The following is a 24,055-nucleotide window of genomic DNA, read 5'->3' on the forward strand; positions in this document are numbered from 1 at the left end:
AGACTTCAAATCTCACTCAAGGAAAAGGATCTTGGGGTGAGTATAACACCGGGCACATCTCCGGAGGAGCACATCAATCAAATAACTGCTGCAGCATATGGGCGCCTAGCAAACCTAAGAATAGCATTCCAACATCTCAATAAGGAATCGTTCAGGACCCTGTACACCGTGTACATGAGGCCTATATTGGAGTATGCAGCACCAGTTTGGAACCCACACCTATCTAAGCACGTAAGGAAATTAGAGAAAGTGCAAAGGTTTGCAACAAGACTAGTCCCAGAGCCAAGGGGCATGTCCTACGAGGAGAGTTTAAGGGAAATCGACCTAACGACACTGTAGGACCGGAGAGATACGGGGGATATAATAACTACATATAAAATACTGAGAGGAATCGACAAGGTGGACAGAGACAGGATGTTCCAGAGATGGGACATAGCTTTAAGAATAGGTATGATAAAGCTCATGGAGCAGGAAGAGTGACCTAGTAGCAACCAGTGAAGAGACGGGGCCAGGAGCTGTGACTTGGCCCCTTCAACCACAAAAAGGTGAGTACATACACACACACGCACGTACAGAGGTACAAGACTCTTAAAGCAGGGAAAGAGTGGACCTAGTAGCGACCAGCGAAGAGGCGGGGCCAGGAGCTATGACTTGACCCCTGCACCCACATATAGATGAGTGCACACACACACAACCTTCCAGTCGAGACATCACTAACGGTACTAACTACTTGTTCAGTCAACAACGGTGGAACCTGAGATGGATAAGGATAAGGTGGGGGTGGGAGTGTTTGTTGAGTGGGTAATGAGGGAGGGAGGGAGGAAGTGGGTGTTAGGAGGCAAGGAATGCAAGGGGTTAGGGGGGAGGATGTTAAGGGTGGGGTAGGTTATGGGCACTGGACCTGATGGTTCTTGTCTTGAGAGTCGGGGGGGGAGGGGGGTATGTGGTAGTAAACTGGTTCTGGGAACCCGAGGCTTCACGGTACCGTAAGTAACTGCACTCGTCAAACAATTAGCATAATAAAAAAGAAGATATTAGTGAATGTCATATATTTGTACAGTAATATTTGTCTTTGATGTAAATTACCCAGGACAAGCTTGTGCATTTCTCAAGTCAGTTATCAGGGGCCTCTAATCCTCGTGTTTTAACTGTATCCTGAAGTGAATATTTCTCTCAGTGTGTACACACTGATGACAGCAGTATATACACTGTGAGTTGGGTATACATTTCAGCATTTACATGCTGATAGATCTGTTATATTCCTCTAAGAGGCTGCCTGATTTTTTTTTATTTGTCTTTGCTTTCTTCTCTCAATTTCTCTATTTTATTTTGCTCATAACTCGAGAGATCCTTATCTAATCGCCTTCAAATTTTCAACTCTTGTTTATAATAATGAGGACCAAATTCCTGGAACAAGTGGCATGTTTATATGCACTGTGATCAAAGATGTTGAATCCATTCCCAACATCCTGGAATAGCTGGGATAACTTACAAAATCCTCAGTGACAGAACTTCAAAAGCTCAAAAAGGTGCCGAAAAAATTCGACGACGACGGAGTTAAGTAGTGAGAAATTTTTGCTACCGTTAAATCACGATATATAATTTTAAGTTGACCTCTTTTGAGCAGCTTCAGTATTTAATAGCTGATGCATCTTAGAGCCAGGATAATACCTGTAAGTTTCGTTTCTGTGCCGGCAAATTTGTTTAAAATAGTGCAAAAACAAATTTGGAATTATAGGAATCCTTGCTACTGCTGCCACCAAGTGAGAATATTGTGAAACATTACGTGTGAACCTACCAATATACATTCTCTATCCCAGGGTAAGAAGTTGCTTATGTTAATACAGTCTTATTAGAATAAAAGGATTCAGAAATACACTGCTAGTCGTTCTCATGCACATAATAACAGTGCTGACTATAAACATACAATTCATATCGATTAGAAATCTTCACTTCGAACCCACAATCAATCACCTACTAGGCTCGTTACACAATACTGCTCTTATAAGTTCGTTAAGCAAACAGCCATTATTCCTTTACCTTATTTCCTGATACACAGTTTTATCCTTAATACAAAAAAAATATAGATTAATTGGGATACCTTTTTTACCAACCAGTATTACCTTCTCCTTAATCATCCATCAGGGTAAACTAATTGCCATACACATAGGAGTAACTCCCTAGTATTAGAATTAGGTATTCCTTGGGCATAAAAGAGAGGGATGACACACGAGAATAATACATACCTGAAGTTTACCTGGAGGGTATTTCGGGACTCAGCGCCCCCGCAGTCCTGTCCACGACCAGGCCTCCCGGTGGATCACAGCCTGATCAGCCACGCAGTCCAACGTACGAACCACAGCCAGGCTGATCCGGCACCGACTTTATCTGTTCAGCTCCCTCTTGAAGGCAGCCAGGGGCCTATTGGTAATTCCCCTTATGGCTGGTGGGAGGCTGTTGAACAATCTTGGGCCCCGGACACTTATGGTGTTTTCTCTTAGCGTACCAATGGCGCCCCTACTTTTCATTGGGAGTATTTTGCACCGCCTGCCCAGTCTTTTATTTTCGTAGGGAGTGATTTCTGTGTCCAGATTCGGGACCATCCCTTCTAGAATTTTCCGAGTGTAGATTATGATATATCTCTCTCTCCTGCGTTCCAGCGAGTACAAGTCAAGTGCTTCCAAGCTTTCCCAGTAGTTGAGGTGTGTGATAGAACTTATATGTGCAATAAAGGTTCTCTGTACTCTACATCTGCAATTTCACCTGTTTTAAATGGAGATGTTAATGTGCAGCAATATTCCAGCCTAGAGAGAGCAAGTGATTTGAAAAGGGTCATCCTTGGCTTGACATCTCTTGTTCTGAACGTTCTCATTATCCAGCCTATTTTGTAGTTGTGATCGTGGCACTGTTGTGATCCTTGAAAGTGAGAGCCTCAGACATTACCACTCCCAGGTCCCTCACATTATTTTTCCTCTCTGTTGTTTGATCAGAGTTTGTAGTATACTCGGTTCTAGTTATTATCTCCTCCAGTTTTCCATAACGGAGTAGTTAGAATTTGTCTTCAACGAACAACACATTGTTTTCCGTTGCCCACTGGAAAATTTTGCTGATATCTTCTTGGAGGTTAACCGTGTCCTCAATAGATGACAGTCTCATGCAGATCCTAGTATCGTCTGCAAAGGATGACACGGTGCTGTGGATTACATCTCTGTTTATGTCTGATATAAGGATGAGGAACAGGATGGGAAAGAGTACTGTGACTTGTGGAACAGAGCTTTTCACTATGGCAGCTTCCGATTTAACTCTGTTGACCACTACTCTTTGTGTTCGACTGGTTAGAGAGTTGAAGATCCATCTCCCCACTTTGCCAGTTATTCCTTTAGCACACATTTTGTGTGCTATTACACCATAATCGCACCTGTCAAAGACTTTTGCAAAATCTGAGTATACTACATCAGCATTCTGTTTGTTTTCCACTTCATCCATGTTTCCCTGGATTGTGCAGTTTTTGGGAATCCAAATGATTTGCACTAGTGCTTCTTAGCACTCTTTCAAAGATTTTTATGTGTATAGTTCTTAGCTAATGCTTTGCTGCCACCTTTATGGAGTGGGGCTATATCCGTTGTTTTCAGTGATCTGGAATCTCACCTGTGTCTATGCTACTTCTCCAATAGCATACTTAGGGCCCGTGAGAGGGGTTTCTTGCAGTTCTTAATGAACACAGTTCCACGAGTCTGGGCCTGGGGCTGAGTGCATGGGCATGTTGTCAATGGCTTTCTCAAAGTCTAGTGGAGTTAGGGTTACTTCAGAAATTTGGCATACATTGACAGGGTTTTGAGGCTCATTCATGAAAAAAATTATTTGGATTGTCTATCTTTACACTGATTAGTGGCTCGCTGAACACAGAGTCATATTGAGATTTCAGTATCTCACTCATTTCTTTGTTGTCATCTGTGTAGGATCCATCTTGTCTGAGCAGGGGCCCTATACTAGATGTGGTTTTTGCCTTGTTTGTGGCATATGAACAGAAATATTTCGAATTTCTTTCAATTTCACTAATCGCTTTTAGCTCCTCCTGTTTCTCCTGGAACCTGTATGAGTCCTCTAAGTTATGTTCAATGTTTTCTACTTCCCTGATTAGCGGATCCTTCCGTGTTTCAGATAATCTAACATTCTTGAGGAGCCCAGTGATTCTTCACCTCCTGTAGAGGGAGCGTCTCACTCTCTCTCCAGTTTACTTCTCTTCTTTTTTTCTTAGGGGAATATGCTTTGAACATACTTCAGCTACGAAAAAGTTGATCTTTTCAGGGCACTGGTTAGGGTCCATATAATTTAAGATATCTTCCCAACATGTTTCATTTAGGACATAGTTTACCTGGTCCTAGTTGATCTTGTTTTTGAAGCTGAATTTGGTGAAGGTGCCCTCATAGCTGTATGCATTTTGCTGCTCAGGACCCTTGTGAATGTAAGTCTGGACTTCAGTTAGATTGTGATCAGAATTAGTTGTTTTTTTATATTGTTATGTTTCTTATCAGGTCCTCATTATTTGTGAAGATAAGGTCAAGTGTGTTTTGCAGTCTTGTTGGCTCCACTATCTGCTGACTTAGGGTGTGTTTATTGTAGAAATTCAGCAGCTCATGTGTGTGTGACTTTTCACCTGAGCTGTATCCGGGGATTATTTCTGCTACAACAGTATTTCCTACATTCTTTCATTTTGTATGTCTTAGATTGAACTCACCAAGCAGCAAGATGTTTGGAAGTGTCTGGAAGGTTTGGCAGACAGTAGTCAATTTTCGATAGCTGTTCCTTGAACTGTTGAGAAGTTGCATCTGGTGGCTTATATACAAGCACAATGACTAAGTTTTGGTTCTCGATTTTTATTGTTAGAACTTCAACTACATCATTTGTGGTGTTCAGCATCTCTGTGCAAATGAGCTACTCTTGGATATACAGGCCAACTCCCCCCCCCATCACCCTTGTTGCCTGTTATTTCTGTCGCATTTGAAAAGGTTGTACCCAGGTATCCATATTTCACTGTCAAAGTAATCTTTTGCGCGGGTCTCTGTGAAGGCTGCAAACATTACATTTGACTTCCCTAGAAGTCCACTAATGAAAGGTATCTTGTTGTTTGTGGATGGCTTAAGGCCCTGTATATTAGCAAATATAAATGAGGCCGTGTTGCATGTTTGTTGGGGGGATTTTGTTGTTGGCATCAGTAGCTGTGAGTCTGGAGGGGCCACTGGCTGTGCCTCCAGTCCAACAAGACTCCAAAGTGGTTAACTATTTTGGTTATTGCTAACCATTTTCTTTCTTCGTTTCCTACCACTAAAAAATCACTTGGAGTGGGAGGATGGATTGTGTGTGTGTAGAACTGACCACTATTACTCAGGTTAATGAGCGTCCAACGCAGTGACAGCCACCTTTGCGTCAACTCCCCCTATCGTCAACAAATAATGAAGCGATCCGGTATACTCCAGTGGCTGTAACAATGTGGCTCGTACACCCCGGGAGTTCGCGAGCCATCTTGGCTGAAACACTGTGGTTCGCACATCCTGGGAATTCGCGAGCCATCTTGGGTACGCGAGAAAAAAATTGGGAGTTACAGAATTCATATATACCTATTTTGATCAGATTTTAAACAGTTTCAAGATATATTTAATTATGAACATTTACATTTTAAATTCATACTCTACAGTGGAATATGAAGTTCATGGACGCGTGCCATGATACTTGTGGCTGCAAACACACTGACTATAAGTGATAAATGTGATGGAAGATACGTGTATAAACACCTGGGAACCTCTGCTCACCACAGCATGATTTTCCACATTAATGCAAAACACACAGCAGATCACTTAGTGTGGTACAACTCTTCGTTCATATTTCGTAAACATGGATGCCCTTAGGGTAGGTAATGTTTGTCAGGAAACAGGACAAGTGTTTCCTGTCACGGGTCTTAGTCATATGATGACTCGCAGCTGGAGCTTTTAGTCATCTGACAGAGGCCTTCCACTGGCTCACCCGTCCACGGTTATGCCCTGGCTGATCTGATGAGGTGAGTGTAAATTGGCATCCGGTTTTCCCACCTCGAGAGATTCTGATGTTCATAAACGTTTACTAATAACTCTCAGTCAAACGTATAGCAACATTTTATAATCTATTTGTGGTTATATGTTTTTATAGGTTAATGTAATCTATACTATCAAAACTTAATCTAAGTTAAACTATGTAAATGTAATATAAAGAAAAGTTATTATAAGCTTGTGTAAAACGTTAAGAAATTGCCGTCAGGAACTAGTCAACAGAATAATGGAAGGAAAATGAGATTAAGTTACGATTGAAGACTTCCGGGAGGAGAGAACGGTGCTTTCTGGAGAGAGACACACACACAACACTTAACGGGAGATAGAACACCTACCAGGAGACACAGAACACTTACCGGGAGACAAAATACATAGAGAGGAACACAGAAAGACACAACACCTACCAGGAGACACGCAGACAGAAACGCAGACAGAACACTTACCTGGAGGCAGAACACCTACCATGAGATAGAGAGAATACTTATAAGGAGACAGATAAAACACTTACCGGGAGACAGAATATCGCAGAGCACAGAAAAACACAACACCTGCCATGAAGACACACAGGCAGAACACCTACCAGGAGACAGGAAGAGAGCATTCACGGTGTTGATGTGTTTAGCAAGGCGACGCACCAATGACTGCACTACCACAAGATGAACTGGCAACTCCAGCACTGTCTGCACTGCTGCCAGCCAGGGATCACTGCTGCCCTCCTACCCCCCCCCCCAGCACTGCTGCCAGCCAGAGGTCACTGCTCCCAGACAGGGGTCATTGCTGCCCTCCTACCCTCCCAGCACTGCTGCCAGCCAGGGATCACTGCTCCCAGACAGGAGTCATTGCTGCCCTCCTACCCTCCCAGCACTGCTGCCAGCCAGGGGTCACTACTGCCCTTCTACCCTCCCAGCACTGCTGCCAGCCAGGGGTCACTACTGCCCTCCCACCTAACCAGTACTGCTCTCAGACGGATCACTGCTTCACTCCTACCCTCCCAGCACTGCTGCCAGCAAGGGGTCACTGCTGTCCTACTACCCTCCTAGCACTGCTGAAAGCCAGGGGTCATTGCTCCCAGACTGGAATCACTGCTGCCAGCCAGGGATCACTGCTGACCTACCCTCCCAGCACTTCTCCAAGCCAGGGGTCACTGCTGACCTCCCAGAATTGCTGCCAGCCAAGTGTCACTGCTGCTCTCCTACCCTACTAACACTGCTGCCAGCCAGGGGTCACTGCTGACCTTCCAGCACTGCTGCCAGCCAGAGGTCACTGCTGACCTTCCAGGACTTCTACTAGCCAGGGGTCACTGCTGACCTACCCTACCAGCACTGCTGCCAGCCTGGGGTCACTGCTGCCCTCCTACCCTCCCAGCACTGTTCCCAGCCTGGGGTCACTGCTGCCCTCCCCTCCCAGCACTGCTGCCAGCCTGGGATCACTGCTGCCCTCCTACCCTCCCAGCAATGCTTCCAGCCAGAAGTCGCTGTTACCCTTCTACCATCCCAGCACTGCTGCCAGCCAGGAATCACTGCTGCCCTCCTACCCTCCTGGTACTGCTGCCAGCCAGGGGTCACTGTTACCCTTCTACCATCCCAGCACTGCTGCCAGCCAGGAATCACTGCTGCCTTCCTACCCTCCTGGTACTGCTGCCAGCCAGGGGTCACTGTTACCCTTCTACCATCCCAGCACTGCTGCCAGCCAGGAATCACTGCTGCCCTCCTACCTTCCCAGCACTGCTGCCAGCCAGGGGTCACTGCTACCCTCCTACCTTCCCAGCACTGCTGCCAGCCAGGGGTCACTGTTACCCTCCCAGCACTCACTACTCTAAGTATCACCTTCAACCCACGGCATATCATTAACTCACCACCCATCCTAAACCCACCGCCCACCATTAACCCACCTTGTATGTGTTTTCCTAGAGTAGCGAGCGAGCGACCCACATACTGGAGAACTAACTGCGCTGAGTTGGCAAGTGGATTAAAAATTGTGTCAGTGTATAATTTGTAGCACATCGCCATCCTTCATAAATCCATCCGCTGACACGTCAACTCCCAAGTATCTAAAAACATTCACTTCTTCCATACTCCTCCTCCCCAATTTGATATCCAATTTTTCTTTATCTAAATCATTTGGTTCCCTCATCACCTTACTCTTTTCTGTATTCACTTTCAACTTTCTACCTTTACACACTCTCCCAAACTCATCCACTAACCTTTACAATTTTTCTTTAGAATCTCCCATAAGCACAGTATCATCAACAAAAAGCAACTGTGTCAATTCAAATTTTGTATTTAATTCCCCATAATTTAATCCCGCCCCTCTCCCGAACACCCTAGCATTTACTTCTTTTACAACCCCATCTATAAATATATTAAACAACCATGGTGACATTACACATCCCTGTCTAAGACCTACTTTTACCGGGAAATAGTCTCCCTCTCTTCTACACGCCCTAACCTGAGCCTCACTATCCTCATAAAAGCTCTTTACAGCATTTAGTAACTTACCACCTATTCCATATACTTGCAACATCTGCCACATTGCTCCCCTATCCACTCTATCATATGCCTTTTCTAAATCCATAAATGCAATAAAAACTTCCCTACCTTTATCTAAATACTGTTCACATATATGCTTCAATGTAAACACTTGATCTACACATCCCCTACCCACTCTGAACCCTCCCTGCTCATCCGCAATCCTACATTCTGTCTTACCTCTAATTCTTTCAATTATAACCCTACCGTACACTTTTCCTAGTTTACTCAGTAAACTTATTCCTCTATATTTTTACAGTCTCTTTTGTCCCCCTTCCCTTTATATAAAGGGACTATACATGCTCTCCGCCAATCCCTAGGTACCTTCACCTCTTTCATACATTTATTAAACAAAATTACCAACCACTCCAACACTATATCCCCCCCTGCTTTTAACATTTGTCATGATTCCGTCAGTTCCAGCTGCTTTACCCCCTTTCATTCTACGTAATGCCTCACGCACCGCCCCCCACACTCACATCCTGTTCTTCTTCACTCTTAAAAATGGTATACCTCCTTGGCCAGTGCATGAAATTACCGCTTCCCTTTCTTCGTCGACATTTAAAAGTTCCTCACCTATTTGTGGTTGCAGAGGTCGAGTCATAGCTCCTGGCCCCGCCTCTTCACTCATTGCTACTAGGTCCTCTGTCCCTACTCCTTGAGCTTTATCAAACCTCATCTTAAAACTATGTATGGTTCCCGCCTCCACTACGTCACTTTCTAGGCTATTCCACTGCCTAACAACTCTATGACTGAAGAAATACTTCCTAACATCCTTTGACTCATCTGAGTCCTCAACTTCCAGTTGTGACCCGTTGTTTCTGTGTCTCATCCCTGGAAAATCCTGTCTTTGTCCACCTTGTCTATTCCGTGCAGTATTTTATATGTCGTTATCATGTTTCCCTTGACCCTCTCGTCCTCCAGTCTCGTCAGGCCACTTTCTCTTAACCTTTCTTCGTAGGACATTCCCCTTAGCTCTGGGACTAGTCTTGTTGTAAACCTTTGCACTTTTTCTAATTTCTTGACGTGCTTGACCAGGTGTCGATTCCAAAATGGTGCTGCATACTCCAGTAGGGCCTGACGTATATGGTATAAAGAGTCTTGAACGATTCCTTACTGAGGTATCGGAACGCTATCCTTAAGTTTGCCAGACGCCCGTATGCTGCAGCAGTTATCTGATTGATATGCGCCTCAGGAGATGTGCTCGGTATTATACTCACCCCACAATCTTTTTCCTTGAGTGAGGTTTGGAGCCTAGACTATACTCTGTCTGAGGTCTTCTTTGCCCTTCCCCGATCTTCATGACTTTGTGTGTGTGTGTGTGTGTGTGTGTGTGCTCACCCATTTGTACTCACCTATTTGTAGTTGCACGGGTCGAGTCATAGCTCCTGGCCCCGCCTCTTCACTGATTGCTACTAGGTCCTCTCTCTCCCTGCTCCATGAGCTTTATCATACCTCGCCTTAAAACTATGTATGGTTCCCGCCTCCACTACTTCACTTTCTAGGCTATTCCACGGCTTGACTACTCTATGACTGAAGAAATACTTCCTAACATCCCTTTGATTCATCTGAGTCTTCAACTTCCAATTGTGACCTCTTGTGTCTGTGTCCCATCTCTGGAACATCCCGTCTTTGTCCACCTCGTCTATTCCGCGCAGTATTTTATATGTCGTTATCATGTCTCCCCTGACCCTCCTGTCCTCCAGTGTCGTCAGGCCGATTTCCCTCAACCTTTCTTCGTAGGACAATCCCCGTTGCTCTGGGACTAGTCTTGTTGCAAACCTTTGCACTTTCTCTAATTTCTTGACGTGCTTGACTAGGTGTGGATTCCAAACTGGTGCTGCATACTCCAGTATGGGCCTGACGTAAATGGTATACAGAGTCTTGAACGAATCCTTACTGAGGTATCGGAACGCTATCCGTAGGTTTGCCAGGCGCCCGTATGCTGCAGCAGTTATCTGATTGATGTGCGCCTCGGGAGATATGCTCGGTGTTATACTCACCCCCAGATCTTTTTCCTTGAGTGAAGTTTGCAGACTTTGGCCATCTAAACTATATTGTGTTTGCGGTCTTCTTTGCCCTTCCCCAGTCTTCATGACTTTGCATTTGGCAGGGTTAAACTCAAGGAGCCAGTTGCTGGACCAGGCTTGTAGCCTGTCCAGGTCTGTTTGTAGTCCTGCCTGATCCTCATCCGATTTGATTCTTCTCATTAACTTCACATCGTCCGCAAACAAGGACACTTCTGAGTCTATCCCTTCCGTTATGTCATTCACATATACCAAGAACAGCACAGGTCCTAGGACTGACCCCCGCTTCTTCATTGGCCGCTAATGGGTCACTCTCCCTGCACCATGAGCTTTATCATACCTCTGCTTAAGCTATGTATGGATCCTGCCTCCATCTGACCCAAACTATTCCACTTGCTGACTACTCTCTTACTGAAGAAATACTTCCTAACATCCCTGTGATTCATCTGTGTCTTCAACTTCCATCTGTGTCCCCTTGTTGTTGAGTCCCATCTCTGGAACATTCTGTCTCTGTCCACCTTGTCAATTCCTCTCCGTATTTTATATGTCGTTATCATGACTCCCCTATCTCTCCTGCCCTCCAGTGTCGTCAGGTCGATTTCCCTTAACCTCCCCTCGTAGGACATACCCCTTAGCTCTGTGACTAGTATTATTGCACACCTATGCACTTTCTCTAGTTTCTTTACGTGCTTGGCTAGATGTAGGTTCCAAACTAGTGCCGCATACTCCAATATGGGCCTAACGCACACAGTGTAAAGAGTCCTGAACGATTCCTTATTTAGATGGCGGAATGCTGTTCTGAGGTTTGCTAGGCGCCCGTATGCTGCAGCAGTTATTTGATTGATGTGCGCCTCAGGAGATGTGCCTGGTATTATACTCGCCCCAAGATCTTTTTTCCTTGGGCGAGGTTTGTAGTCTCTGGCCCCCTAGACTGTACTCCGCTTGCGGCCTTCTTTGCCCTTCCCCAATTTTCATGACTTTGTACTTGGTGGGGTTGAACTCCAGGAGCCAATTGTTGGACCAGGTCTGCAGCCTGTCCAGATCTCTTTGTAGTTGTGCCTGGTCCTCATCCTATTGAATTCTTCTCACCAACTTCACATCATCTGCAAACAGGGACACTTTGGAGTTTATTTCTTCCGTCATGTCATTCAAAAATACCAGAAACAGCACCGGTTTTAGGACTGACCCCTGTGGAACCCCATTCGTCACAGGCACCCACTCTGACACCTCATCACGTACCATGACTCGCTGTTGTCTTCCTGACAGGTATTCCCTGATCCATTGTAGTGCCTTCCCTGTTATCCCGCCTGATCCTCCAGATTTTGTACTAATCTCTTGTGTGGAACTGTGTCAAACGCCTTCTTACAGTCCAAGAAAATGTGTGCGTGTGTGTGCGTGTGCGTGTGTGTGTGTGTGTGTGTGTGTGTGTGTGTGTGTGTGTGTGTGTGTGTGTGTGTGTGTGTGTGTGTGTGTGTGTGTGTGTGTGTGTGTGTGTGTTGTCATCGTAACACAGGATGATTTTCTTATGCGCTGTAATTTTCTTTAAATTAATGAACGATCGAACGAACAAGTTCAGGTAAGATCCCAAATGGGATGAGCGGGGAAGACGGGACAGACGAAGAATAGTGCTGGAGAGGAGTGTTCTTAGTCGTAGAAATAGAGCCAGGGCTTAACCCAGCAGCGAAGGCGATCGTGGGACAGATACTGAGAAAAGAAATTCAGGCTCTTCTGTTGGGACTCCGGTGGGGTGAGCGGGGAGGACGGGACAGGCGAAGATTAGCGCTAGTGAGGAGTGTAGAATTGAGCCATGTCTTAACCCAAAAGCTAAGGCGAACGTGGGTCAGAGAATGGTACCTGTCAGAGAAGGTACCTGTCAGAGAATCCAAGGTTATTTGTAAATACGGTTAGGAGCAGGATCATACAAGGAGTAGAAAAGGTTGTGTTGGTTTGTGGGTCTGCGAATGTCTTCAAGGAGATAGATTCAGTAGTCATGTCGTGTCTCAAGTTTGTCAATCTGTCTGTCACTGAGCGTCTTCCAGTACAGATTCAGCGCAGGGATGTCAATTGGGCATGGAGAGACTCGCTTGTGGCGAAGTCCTCCCATCTTAGACTACACAACAAACATTGTCCTATAAAAACGAAACAGATCACAAACAAACGGCTTGGTTGCCCATGGCTAACCAGCACCATTCTGAAATCCATTGACAAGAAACACCAATATGAAAAGCAATATAGACAGGACTTAATACACAAAGATATTCTTAAACACTATTCATCAGTCCTCACCAAAGTAATAAAGAAAGCCAAACAACTATACTACTCCAGCAGATTCACTGACACAAGAGGAGATATAAAAAAAGACCTGGAAAACACTCTCTCAGATTCTAGGGACCCACAAACTGGAAAAAACAAGAATATTGTCCTAACTAAACCTAATGAAACACCACTGCATCCCACTGACACAGCTAATAAGATAAACGACTTCTTCTCAACCATAGGTTCTAATCTCGCCAATAAAATCCCACATACCAATGCCCATGCCGGGGACTACCTAGATGGGAATTTCCCAAATTCCTTCTATCTTGCTCCAACTGAGCCCACAGAAATCATCAAGATTATAAAGTCACTTAAAAATAACTCAGGGAATCTGTCTCATGTCCCACCATTATTGTACAAGAGATCGGCCCATGTCCTCTCGCATGCTATCTCATTACTTTTTAACAAGTCACTAGAAACTAGCACCTTCCCGAAACTACTCAAGACGGCAAGGGTTACACCAATACATAAAGGTGGTGACCCTACAGATTTAAACAACTATAGGCCAATATCAAACTTACCATTGCTATCCAAAATCTTTGAGAAACTCGTGCACAGGAGACTATATTCATTTATAACAGCGCAAAACATACTCAACCCCTGCCAATTTGGATTCAGGAAAAATAAAAGCACTAACGATGCAATCATAAAAATGCTAGATCTGCTTTACACAGCATTGGAAAATATGGAATATCCACTAGGAATTTTTAATGACCTAAGAAAAGCTTTTGACACAGTAGACCACGGCATCCTACTCCACAAACTTGACCATTATGGTATAAGAGGCCATGCGCTTGCATATTTCAAATCTTACCTTACTAATAGGTATCAGTATGTCACCATTAAAGACACAGCATCAACAACACAGCCACTTTGGAGTTCTGCAGGGAAGTGTCCTTGGTCCCCTGCTCTTCTTCATATACATCAATGATCTTCCAAACGTATCTCAACACCTGAACCCCATTCTCTTTGCTGACGACACGACTTATGTCATCTCTCACCCTAATCTTGCCACCCTCAACACCATTGTTAATGAGGAGCTGATCAAAATATCGACTTGGATGACAGCCAATAAACTTACGCTTAACACTGACAAAACCTACTACATTATGTTTGGTAGCAGAGCAGGAGATGTGCAAATTAACATTAAGATCGACAACACTCTAATTGCCAGACATAATGAGGGCAAATTCCTAGGCCTATACCTCGACAACAACCTGAACTTCAGCATATCCAACACATAACCAAAAAAGTATCCAAAACGGTTGGGATCCTCTCCAAGATACGATACTACGTGCCGTAAACTGCCCTTCTCACACTATACCATTCACTTATATATCCATACCTCACCTATGCTATCTGTGCTTGGGGTTCAGCTGCAGCAACACACCTAAAGCCAATAATAACCCAACAAAAAGCCGCAGTAAGAATAATCACTAAATCCCATCCCTGGCAACACCCCCCCCCCCACTCTTCATAGATCTAAACTTACTCCCTGTTCAGAACATTCACACTTACTACTGTGCAATCTACATCTACAGGACCTTAAATTCCAATATTAACCTTGACCTAAAACGCTTTCTTGATAGTTGTGACAGAACCCACAGGCACAACACCAGACACAAACATCTCTATGACATTCCCCGTGTCCGACTAAACCTTTACAAAAATTCAATGTATGTCAAAGGCCCTAAAATCTGGAACACCCTACCTGAGAACTCTAGAACTGCAGACACATTCATCACCTTCAAAACTACCATCAGAAAACATCTTATCTCCCTGATACACCCTGTCAACTAATTACACGAATACCACCTGGTGGTTAACACTTACACTCACTCACCCATTTGACCATAAACAGAAATATCAATCTCAATCTCAAAATAATGAATCTTAACTAGTCATAAGTTGGCCTGTGATACTCCAATACTGAAACTATGTACTGTGCCAAAACAAAAGCATTCACATTGCTAAACTCACAAACTAGTATTTAGTCACTTAGCCATAACACCAACTTATCTCATAATTTTGTAATATTTTAAACTTAAGATTTAATTTAAGTCTGCCCGAAATGCCTAGCCATGCTAGGTGTTCTAGTGGTACACTCTGTAATTATTATTTTACTACATGTAAACCACACAGTAACCAAATTCTGTAAACTCAGCATTGTAATCCTTATAGAGAATAAACTTTGAATTGAATTGAATTGAATCTGACATCAAGCACCCAGCGCAGCGCTTGTTCTGGACACGCTGCAGTTTAAGTAAGTTTGTTTTAGCTGCAAGAGAGAGAGCTAGAGGAGAGTAAGTTATCAAAGGACGTATTAGGGATTTGTAGAGGTGTAGTTTGGTGCATTGGGAGGCATGTTTCAGCTTGTAGAGGCCCGCAAGGGCCTTACTAGCTATTGCATGCCTTGAGTGAATGAGTCCGTGTAAACGAAGAAAGTAGCCAAGATTAACGCCAAGGACAGTGACAGATTGTGTGATGGGGATGTAAGTGCAGGTGTCAGCTGTTCTAAGCTCGACAGGTAATGGAGGATCACGTTTCCTGTAGTTAAAATATGTAATGCTGGATTTAGCTGCATTGGTTTTGATCCTCCATTGTTGTTCCCAGATGGCTATCCTGTCGACCTCATTTTGTGTTTTGTGTGTGAGTGTATCTATATTGGGGTGAGTGGTAAGTTGTATAATGTCGTCTGCATAGGCTAGTTTGATGGAGTTGTGGTATACAGGTGTTGGAATGTCGTTAGTGTATAAAATGTAGGGGGTAGGGGAGAGGAGAGATCACTGGGGTACTCCAGCATTTAGTGTGAAGTAGTCAGAGTAACAGCCTTGGAATTTGATTCTCATGGTACGGCCGTCTAGGAAGTTGCAGAGAAGTTTACGAGTTAGTGCAGAGTTTGTACTTGAGCCCTTCGTGACAGTGTCAAAAGCTTTTTCAACGTCTTTTGCAACCAGGGCTGTCCTGTTTCTTTGTTTTGTGTTTATGTGGATGTAGTTGAGAATGATGTTAATGGCATCCTGTGTGGATCTGTGTGTTCTGAAGCCAAACTGCCCATCAGAAAGTAGAGAGTTGTGTTCCAGGTATCTGCGAAGGCGATGGTTGATAAGTTTTTTAAAGAGTTTTCCTAAAGTTTCGAGGAGGCTGATAGGGCGATAGTTTCTAGGATCAGAGTGGTCTTTTTTAGGCTTAGGAAGGAGGATAACAGTAGCAGCTTTGAAGAGGGAAGGAAAGTATCCAGAGGCAAGGGAGGCACTGAGGTTTGTGTAGGCAGTACTGATAAAGTCAGGAAGGTGTTTTAGGATAATATGGTTTAGGCCAGAGGCACCAGGAGCCTTGGGAGGAAGGTGTCTGAGGAGAGTTTTAATGTCTGTGTTGGTGAAAGGAGTGTCGAGTTCTTGGGAGGAGGTAAGAGAGTCCAGATGGATGTGGCTATCTGGTGTTGTTTCTTGTGTGTATGAAGTGTTCCAGTGTTCTATGTTCTGAATGTGTTGAATAACGTTAGGGTGAGGTGGGTGAGGGTGGAAGATGTTCTCCCAGATGTGTTTGAAGATGTTAGTAGCAGCCTGCGGGTCTGAGATGTGTGTGTTGTTGTGGGTGATGTGTTTTGAATTTGTTGGATAAAGTTCCAGAAGGCTTTAGTGTTTTTAATACGCTGTTTGTCTGCTTGTTGTATGAGTTGTGACCAGTGATTGTTGTGATCTTGGTCTAGGCTGTGTAGAATGTTGTTTCTAAGGTAAGTAAGATCTAATCGGACTTGATTAAATCTATGTGTGTTGTAAAGGAAGCGGTTGTGGTAGCAGATAATTAGTCTTCTTGTTCTGAGTGACGGTTTGAAGGAATAACGAGTGGTATGAGTTTTCTTTGGTATTGCGGTGTTCACTGTTTGTGTAATGATGTCATGGATGAGATCAAGTTGAGTGTCATGTCAGAGATAGGTTTGTTGTTGTAGTCATAGGTGAGGTTAGTATTGTCTATGTGTTGTTTGAAAGCATCCCAATCAGCGTTCTTGTAGGAGAAGGAAGGTGTGGCTGGGATGAGGATAGGGTTGGAGGAGATGTGTAAGATGACTGGGATGTGATCAGAACCTGTAATAGGGCCAGGTGATATGTAGTGTTGAAATAGAGAGCTGGCTCAGTTTGTCAGAATGATGTCCAGTTTTCATTGGCCCGTGTGGTTGTAGAAGGTGTTGAAGTCTGGACCGAGATGAATTAGGTGTTTATGGTTTGTGAAGTTGAGTAATTGGTCACCAAGTTGGTTGTTACTGGCGTGATGAAAGGCGGTGTGTTTGGCATTCATGTCAGCTAGTAGGTATGTTGGTGTGTTGGTGTAGTTGAAAACTAAGGAAAGGTCGTGTATGTTGAGAATAGTGTTTGGGCGAGCATAAGTGGTGAAAAAGATGAAGGGTCCAAGGTGGGTGTGTATTCTGACCGCAAGACAGTGTTGGTGAATAAAAGGGATTGGGAGAAATTCGTGTTTTATGTTGGATTTGACAAGGAATGCAACCCCATTGTGGGGATCATAGGGGGACTGTAGTGCAGTATGACCATAATGGCGGATACATTGAGGGGCTTTGAGGCAGGTACTGTTTAGCAAAACAATATCTGGCCTCTCTGCTTCAAGGAGCTCGGCCAGTAGGTGTCTAATTGTAAAGTAAGAACGCACGTTGAACTGAATCACTTTAAACATGATTTAATGGTTTCGTCATAGCAAAGTTAATGTCGGCGTAAGAGTTTGGATTAAAGCCCGTGATAGTGGTGCCATCAGAGGATGTGTGTTTGTAGGTGTTACAAACCCGTTTCCTGGAGGGGGAGGGATCTGTTTTTGTTCTTTGGTCTGTCTGTCAGAAGTTGGGGCAGGTTTAGGTTTGAGTGGATTTTGTCTGGAGGAGGTGGAGTTGGATCTGGATGAAGTTTTGGTTGTGGTGGAGGAGTGGGCAAAGGTGGATGCAGAGGAAGTGGAAGCTTTGGTAGGGGACCAAGTAAACCAAATCCTAACCGATATAAGCTGGGAAGATATACTAAGCAACACAGACCCCAACTTATGCCTAGAACAGATTAACTTGGTGGCACTCGATGTATGCACAAGGCTTATTCCTCTAAGAAAAAGGAGGAGTAGATGTAAAATAGAAAGAGACAGGCGGTCCCTTTACAGGCAATGGAAAAGAATAACAGAGCGGCTAAAAGAGGTCAATATATCTGAAATGCATAGGGAGACACTGGTCAGAGAAATAGCAAGCATCGAAATTAAGCTAAAGGAATCTTATAGGAGTCAGGAATCGCGGGAAGAACTAAAAGCCATAAATGAAATCGAAAGAAACCCAAAGTATTTCTTCTCCTATGCCAAATCAAAGTCGAGAACAACGTCCAGTATTGGGCCCCTACTTAAACAAGATGGGTCCTACACAGATGACAGCAAGGAAATGAGTGAGCTACTCAAGTCCCAATATGACTCAGTTTTTAGCAAGCTGCTAACCAGACTGAGAGTCGAAGATCAAAATGAATTTTTTATGAGAGAGCCACAGAATTTGGTTAACACAAGCCTATCCGATGTTATCCTGACGCCAAATGACTTCGAACAGGCGATAAATGACATGCCCTTGAACTCTGCCCCAGGGCCAGACTCATGGAACTCTGTGTTCATCAAGAACTGCAAGAAGCCCCTATCACGAGCCTTTTCCATCCTATGGAGAGGGAGCATGGACACGGGGGTCGTCCCACAGTTACTAAAAACAACAGACATAGCCCAACTCCACAAAGGGGGCAGTAAAGCAACAGCAAAGAACTACAGACCGATAGCACTAACATCCCATATCATAAAAATCTTTGAAAGGGTCCTAAGAAGCAAGATCACCACCCATCTAGAAACCCATCAGTTACACAACCCAGGGCAACATGGGTTTAGAACAGGTCGCTCCTGTCTGTCTCAACTATTGGATCACTACGACAAGGTCCTAGATGCACTAGAAGACAAAAAGAATGCAGATGTAATATATATACAGACTTTGCAAAAGCCTTCGACAAGTGTGACCATGGCATAATAACACACAAAATGCGTGCTAAAGGAATAACAGGAAAAGTCGGTCGATGGATCTATAATTTCCTCACTAACAGAACACAGAGAGTAGTCGTCAACAGAGTAAAGTCCGAGGCAGCTATGGTGAAAAGCTCTGTTCCACAAGGCACAGTACTCGCTCCCATCTTGTTCCTCATCCTCATATCCGACATAGACAAGGATGTCAGCCACAGCACCGTGTCTTCCTTTGCAGATGACACCCGAATCTGCATGACAGTGTCTTCCATTGCAGACACTACAAGGCTCCAGGCGGACATCAACCAAATCTTTCAGTGGGCTGCAGAAAACAATATGAAGTTCAACGATGAGAAATTTCAATTACTCAGATATGGTAAACACGAGGAAATTAAATCTTCATCAGAGTACAAAACAAATTCTGGCCACAAAATAGAGCGAAACACCAACGTCAAAGACCTGGGAGTGATCATGTCGGAGGATCTCACCTTCAAGGACCATAACATTGTATCAATCACATCTGCTAGAAAAATGACAGGATGGATAATGAGAACCTTCAAAACTAGGGAGGCCAAGCCCATGATGACACTCTTTAGGTCACTTGTTCTATCTAGGCTGGAATATTGCTGCACACTAACAGCACCTTTCAAGGCAGGTGAAATTGCTGACCTAGAAAATGTACAGAGAACCTTCAAGGCACGCATAACGGAGATAAAACACCTCAATTACTGGGAGCGCTTGAGCTTCCTAAACCTGTATTCCCTGGAACGCAGGCGGGAGAGATACATGATTATATACACCTGGAAAATCCTAGAGGGACTAGTACCGAACTTGCACACGAAAATCACTCACTACGAAAGCAAACGACTTGGCAGACGATGCAACATCCCCCCAATGAAAAGCAGGGGTGTCACTAGCACGTTAAGAGACCATACAATAAGTGTCAGGGGCCCGAGACTGTTCAACTGCCTCCCAGCATACATAAGGGGGATTACCAACAGACCCCTGGCAGTCTTCAAGCTGGCACTGGACAAGCACCTAAAGTCGGTTCCTGACCAGCCGGGCTGTGGCTTGTACGTTGGTTTGCGTGCAGCCAGCAGCAACAGCCTGGTTGATCAGGCTCTGATCCACCAGGAGGCCTGGTCACAGACCGGGCCGCGGGGGCGTTGACCCCCGGAACTCTCTCCAGGTAAACTCCAGGTATGGTAAGGGATAAGGAAGTGGAAGCTTTGGTTGGGGATGAGGAAGTGGGTAATGTGGTGGGCGGAGGGGTGGTCGTAGCAGCAGCAGTAGGGGTGCTGGTGGGAGGGGTAGAAGTAGTGAAGAGGGGTAGGGGAGGAGGAGAGCTGGTGGGTGTAGGAAGTGGGGGAGTGGGAGAGAGGGAGGAGGGAGAGGTTGTAGGGGGCTTAGAAGAGAAGCAGGAAGGAAGATTTAAAGATGGAAGATTGTTAGCAGACAAGATTAGGTTAAGGACATGTGAGTAGTCTGATTCGTAAGCTTGAGAGATTACCATCGCAGAGTGGGCAGCAGTGGCGAGCTGACAGTTTTGTAGTCTAGGTGTAGAAGGAGGAGTGCTTGTAGTCTGTGTGTTGGTGTTTGATGTGTGTAGAGTAGGAGAGGTAGACCAAGTGCGTGGAGTAACCCAGGCATTGGAGGTAGGGGAGGGATGTATGGAAGGGGGGGGGGGGAGGTGCAGGGAAGGGGTTGGGGAGGGAGGGAGGTTGGCTTCCTCTGAGGGAAGAGAGAATGTCTTTTCTAGAACGGCAGGAATTTGCAACTGCAGTGTGTGACCCGCCGCAGTTAGAACATTTAAGAGGGAGGTTGCAAGTGTTCCAGAAGTGGCCAGTTGCTGAACATCTAGAGCAGATTTGTGTGGATGTGCATGAGGTTTTGTGGTGGCCGAATTTGTAGCATTTCAGACATTGTGTGATGGGGTGAAAGTTCGAAGTGAAGAGAGTGTTTGGAGGAATGCAGATGGTCTTGGCAAGGATTCCTTGATTGAAGAGTGTAGATGCGTCAGAAGGAGTTGAGCAGCGTATTTTGAGGATGGTAGAGTTTTCAGGTCTGTAAATATCGTCAACAGAGACTTTGTTCTCAGTACTAATGTCTTTGATTAAGTCTTCTTTGTCTGTGTCATGGGCGATCACTGCATTTGGCGCGGTGCTCAGGAGTCCAAATAATAGTGAAGCCTGCGTTAAGAAGTTTTTGTCTGGTCTCGGTTGAGGTGTACGTTTCGTAAGAATGTTTGTCAAGAAGGAGTTTGAAGCCTGAGTTGGTTTTAAAGACTTTCAGCTGAGGTAGATTAGATTAGATTTTGCCACCGAAGTGGCTAGTTTATTGTGCACCCCATATCCATCCTGTGGACGGTAGCGCGAGAGCATGTGGGTACACAAAAGGCCTAGGAACTAGGCCCCAAAGGGTTAACAGGAATACATATGGATTTATATCTACATATCTATAGTTCACTTATCTGTTACAAGCAAATTTAGGAAATTTGCTTAGTATATCTGGTATCTTATTTTCATTAATAAGGTATCTTGACATGTCACATAGGTTATTATACTGTCTGTCTCTGTATTCCTCAATAAGTGGACAATTAAGCACATAGTGTTCAAGAGAGTGACTATATGCCTGATCACATAATTTACATTTAGTTTAATCATCATCTGTGTGTCTCCCAAACTGCCAGAAGTACTTGTAACCAAGCCTAAGCCTGGCCACTACAACATCAGTCAGTCTGTTCACATTGCAAGTTGCTCCATAAACGTACTTATCTACGTTCATGTTATCATAGTGGGTTATAGATCTACTCAGGCTTCTAACTGCATTCCTATTACAATCATTTTCATTATTTACTTCTCTCCTAATATTATTCCTAATGCTAGACACAGTTATACCAAAGTTATATTCTACATTCTCCTTCTGGGTACTCTTCTTGGCTAACATATCAGCTTTATCATGAAGGAGTAATCCAATGTGTGATGGGATCCATAGCAATTGTACATTAATTCCTTTGTCCCTAATTTTTGAGTATCTATACCTGGCTTCTCCAATGAGCATGTTGTTGGAGTCATTATATGAGTCAAGAGCCTTCAATGATGACATAGAATCAGTAATGATGATAGAGTCAAGCTCAGTGTCATAGGTTAGCTTTAGCGCCATTAGGATTGCAAACAATTCAGTTTGCAGTGTAGACGCCCAGTTAATTCTTATGCCTAACTCAACAAATTTATTATCGTTCTTAACTAGGGAGGTGGCAACAAGGGCAGATGCAGCCCTGCCAGAAGACTCCTGTTTAGATCCATCAGTGTATATAACTTGTGATAACTTATTACTACCAGCTAGGTGAGAAATTTCTTCTTGAGCAGTTGCTCTAACAAGAGATTTAAGGAAGGGATTACTAGCAATGAGCTTCTTGGGAGGGACTTGTAGGTATGTGATATTAAATGAACACATCTTCCAGTCAGCCCCATCATTATGTGATTACTTTTGCTGATGATATAATGATTCACACCACCGGATTCTCCAACACCCAAAACATTCTTAATCATGTACTAGCCTCGTGTCAGGACCTGGGGTTGATAATCTCTACTGATAAAACAAAGATACTCAATAGGCGTCCTCCTCGACAGAGAGGCACAGTTCGTCAGATCCAATTGCATGATGAGTCTCTTCTAGAATATGTAAGCAGATACAGGTATCTAGGTTTTGAGGTTCCACTACTTGGACCTGTTGTAACAAGACTTTGTCGCCAATACAAAGAACGACTAAGAGCACTTATAGTTGTGGCAGGGCTTCACCCCAGGTATGGTGCTAATGTTAAAATTGTGAAAATGATGTATCTTGCTTATATTAGATCATTGGTTGATTATGCTGCGCCACTACTTGCTCTTGTGTCTGACTGGAAGCTTGGAGGGCTGGAAAAACTGCAGAACGAAGCAATGAGGATCATTTTAGGATGCCCTCGTACTGCCAAAATTTTAAATATGCAAAAAGAACTTGATATTCCAAGCATCAGAGATCGTGTTACTGAAAGAAATATCCTAATTGGGGTTAATATGCTCAGGCAAGCTCATTCAAACCCCTGCACAGAAGCCCTTCAAACTTTCCTCAGCACTGGTGAACACTCCTCCAGATGGATCGAAAAAACTGGAACCGACCTCCGCATGAATCAGATACATGATCTATGTCAAGTAAGGCAACAGCAGCACTTCTCCGCTCCATGGAATATTACCCCATTCCAAACTGCCATTCCTCCATTTCCCTCCAAACTACTTCTTAAATCACAACCAAAACTTCGCCTTGAAGCCAAACATGAGGCCTTAAGCTGTATTGATAACTTAGTCACACAGCACACACTCTCGCAAATTATTTACGCTGATGGTTCTGTTCACCAATCCACTGGTGCAGCTGGTAGTGCTGCTGTTGTCGTACAGAGTGATGGCTCTCTTAAAGAAATTGGTGCACGCATCAATAATTGGGCCTCTACCCTTCAGACAGAACTGTTTGCCATACTCCTTGCACTGAAATGCATCTATGTATCAAAGATTGACAGTTTAATTGTAACTGATTCTCTGTCATCCATAAATGCTCTCAACTCATTAAGCATAAATTGTTGCATGCTTGTGTCAGAAGCCAGACACAGGTATGGTAGGATTGTGGACAGTGGAGTCAGAGTGCACATGCTGTGAATTTCATCTCACATTGGTCTTCAGATGCATGATAGAACTGATAAATTGGCTAAGCTGTATGCTTTCAAAGAGGGAGTAGATTACAATCTTGGCTTGTCAGGTAGTAGTTTGAGAACAATAATACGAAAAGAACTTCAACTGAATTTTATGGACTTAAGGCTCAGGGAGATTGACACCAGTGAGTCCATCTATCATCATTCTATCATGCAGGAGGAGCCACATGTCTATGGTGCATCCAACAAAATAAGTAGACTCTTGTATGTCACTACTGCCCGGCTCCGGCTGGGTTACAAGTATCTTTGGCAGATTAAATCACCACCACCAGATGTAGACCAAACGAAATGTAAACTTTGCCAGATGGACTATTGTCACACATTGCG

General features: G+C 44.2%; 1 protein-coding gene across 1 annotated transcript in view; it reads right to left on the reverse strand.

Moving 5' to 3' along the window:
- The window catches only part of LOC128702739 (uncharacterized), a 91,364-nt gene extending 84,544 nt beyond the window's left edge, over positions 1-6,820 (reverse strand). Inside the window, exon 1 of the mRNA XM_070101801.1 lies at positions 6,664-6,820. The gene's annotated coding sequence lies outside the window, so the exon portion shown is untranslated. The remainder of the gene's footprint in view (positions 1-6,663) is intronic.
- Between the last annotated feature and the right edge of the window lie 17,235 nt (positions 6,821-24,055).

The sequence above is a fragment of the Cherax quadricarinatus genome, chromosome 79 (genome assembly GCF_038502225.1).
Source record: "Cherax quadricarinatus isolate ZL_2023a chromosome 79, ASM3850222v1, whole genome shotgun sequence".
In the NCBI taxonomy this organism is placed as follows: domain Eukaryota; kingdom Metazoa; phylum Arthropoda; class Malacostraca; order Decapoda; family Parastacidae; genus Cherax; species Cherax quadricarinatus.